At 66.6% G+C, this 2,987-nt stretch overlaps 1 protein-coding gene across 1 annotated transcript in view; it reads right to left on the reverse strand.

The window, feature by feature from the left end:
* LOC113207748 (protein phosphatase PP2A 55 kDa regulatory subunit) overlaps window positions 1-2,987 on the reverse strand; it is a 73,431-nt gene that overhangs the window by 6,490 nt on the left and 63,954 nt on the right. The gene's annotated exons all lie outside the window — the stretch shown is intronic.

Genomic DNA, 2,987 nt, shown 5'->3' on the forward strand with positions numbered 1-2,987 from the left:
CTGACCGCGACGATACCCCCCGCGTCCCCCGCGCTCACCGCGCCGCGGCCACGCGCGGAGTATAGCGTTAGCGATGGGCGAATACACACCACCGTGTCCGGCCAATGTGCAGCCCCCATCCCCTCCACAATCCACACCCCGACAACCCCTCTCTTATCCTTATCGCGACCACCCGCCCCTCCGGGCCGGCTCAACCTGTCATCGCTCGCAGCTGCCGAGCACACGTCTGACACGTGTCAAACAAGTCGCGAACCACTTTGCTCTGCGCTGTCAGTGACGCGTCATACGTTAACGTCAGCCCGACATCAGTCCGACATCAGCCCGACATCAGTGTGACATCAGTGTGACATCAGTCCGACATCAGCCCGACCCGACAACCACGGCATTCAGATCTGCCGAGCGAACTCACCGCTTGGCGTTGCCGCTTGGCGCGGCGGAGAGGACCCATGTAATATCCCCACAGACCCATTCCTAGTCTAATGCACCAGCGCTGGCTGCAGCGGTGCATAGTGCAGCCCAGGCCAGGCGGGACGGACGCGGCCGTGCTTCAGAGGCGGCCCGCCTGTCGGCCCGCCCGACCGCCGCGCACGGGAGCGCGCGCGTTGCCTACCCGGCCGGGCGGCTCCCGGCCCGCAGCACCTTGGTGGTGTACACGTACACTTCCCGGGCGTCGTGTGCGGCGAACGTAACAGCGCGACATCGCAACCCTTGCGACCGCAGCACGGGGGACCTGTTGGACGCGCAGTGCGGCACGGCCGGGGGCGGCCCGGGGGCGGGGCCGACCGACACTCCACCGCAGCTGCACTGCGGGCAGCTCGTCAAAGCGCCCGCAGCAGCGGTCCAGGTCCAGGCGCCCCCCACCGGGGGAGCAGCAAGCCAGGATGAGCAGGGCTCCGCAGGGGGGAGATGGGCACCCCCGCACCTGGGAGAGGAAAGGGGCCCCTCTTCGGGAGGCCCTCGTGGCTGGAGGCTGGGGGCGCAGAGGTGCGCGCTGTGGCGGTCGTCGACCTGTCTGTGACCTGTCTGCACACAAAGCCTAACCCGTCCATCCGCACCCCCACGGGAAAGGAGAGGGGGGGGGAGGGAACACCAGCCTAACCCGTTCGTCCACGATCCCTCGGGGGACCCGCGGGGGCCACCCTCGGGACGCACAGCAGCGGCCAGTGCGCATTACGGCCAAGCCGCAAACGGAAAGAGGGGGCTTGCGTGATCCGCGTTAGCCGCGGGGCCCGGCCCGGACGGCCCGGAGGGGGCCCGGGTGGTGGCGGCGCGGCGAGCGAAGCCCTGCCGGTGCCGCCCGTCCCCGGGGCCGCCGTCCAGCGCGGGGAGAGAGGGGGGCCCCCGCTCTGGGCGCCGAGCGCGCGGAGGATCCCCTTGCAAAGCCCCTAACCCCTTACGCGCGCGCGGGGCGGCTACCGTTACCTTGTCACCGTCCCCCTCTCCACCCCTTTCAGCGCTGACGGCGACATCCTTCGCGTCCTCATTTCCTTGCCCCCTCCCCCCTCCCTCTCTCCAGCAGCGCGCACGCTTCGCTGCCTTTCACCGCCCCCTATCGGCCGCGCACAGCAGTCGCGATGCCCACCCACCTTATTCCACCTGACGAGCACCCCCAGACAACAAAAAGAGAAAATAGAGTACATTTATTCCGGTCTAGAAAATTTTGGCGTGACAGGAATCCCCTGACGGAGAAGTGTACACAAAAAAGTTTGCGGGCGAGAGCGGCCCTGACCTGGAGTTGAGTCTTTGTGGGTAGCAGCGACTGTCGCGCGAGGAGAGAGGGGGGAGGGGGGGGGCTTACGCAATAAGCGCTCTCTGTGTGCCACTCGCTGCTCGCTCTCGGTGCGCACGTGCCGGGGCCGGAGAGAGAGGGAGAGAGAGGGAGAGACGGGGCGAAGCCAGGTGAGGGGCTGTCGAGACTGTCGGCCGCAGGCGGGACGGGCGACTAAGGAGGTTGCACGAGAGAGGGAAGAGAGAGAGACAGAGAGAGACAGAGACAGGGAGAGAGAGAGAAAAGCTGAAGAAGAGAGTAATACTGAGAATGTGCATCCTCTGCCCGGCGCGGCTCGTGGCCTGGCCGTCTCTTGCTCTCCTCGTTTTATTTTCACAACAAGGCGAATCTGCCCCCCCCCCCCCACCATTCCCCATGGCACTCACAGAGTCTGTGAGGAACAGGGGTTGGCAGGGGCTGTTTGAAGCACCACTGGGATGGACGGGTCATGGCGGCGGGGCGACGTCCTGCGTGACACATACACGTGTCGCCTAGTCCGGGCGTGCCATCTTGTAGCCCGACGAAGGGAAAGTCTACCCCTTCGCCCCCTCCTCTTCCCCTTAAAACTGCCACTTGGTTGGCTTGACGAGGTGGGCGAAGGCATCACCCGATTACATGTTTTATGGCCCTCCAAGTTTGGCGTGGTCCACTCGCTGATGAGGTCAACAGCACCACTCGGCACCAGCCGCCGCGCCACGCTCCGCCACGCCCAGCCTTTTAGCGGCAAAACGAAAACGATCCTCGTGCAGAGGGGGGGAGATATAATGAAAAATAATAACAAGAGCAGCTGGTGCTGCGCGCCGTGCGCCAGGGCTTTCCATTAGCGAGGCGGGCCCGCGGGTGCGGCGAGTGCTGTCCTGGGCGGACACCCCGCCCGCCACGCCCGCCCCGCCCCGTCCCGCCAGGAACACCCATGGGACGCAACGCGGGCGACCCCTGCAGCCGCGGGGGGCGGCGGCGGCGGCGGTGAGTGGCCATGGCCCGGCCGGGTCGCGACAGCAGTCCCTCATCTCGTGGAAAACCCAAAACGCAAACAGAGCGGAGAGAGAGAGCGGCGCGAAGGCGCAGGATGCGGCGAAGTTAAAAATACTGCGCGCGCGGTGCGCGGTGCCGGCTGCGGACGGGTCGGGCCACGGACCTCGCGACGCCCCGCGGCCTAGTGACCACCACGACCAGAGGCGGCAGATGGCCCCCTCCCCCACCACTCGCGTACACGAAT

This window comes from Frankliniella occidentalis, unplaced genomic scaffold, assembly GCF_000697945.3.
Source record: "Frankliniella occidentalis isolate FOCC.00 unplaced genomic scaffold, Focc_3.1 Scaffold6, whole genome shotgun sequence".
NCBI lineage: Eukaryota > Metazoa > Arthropoda > Insecta > Thysanoptera > Thripidae > Frankliniella > Frankliniella occidentalis.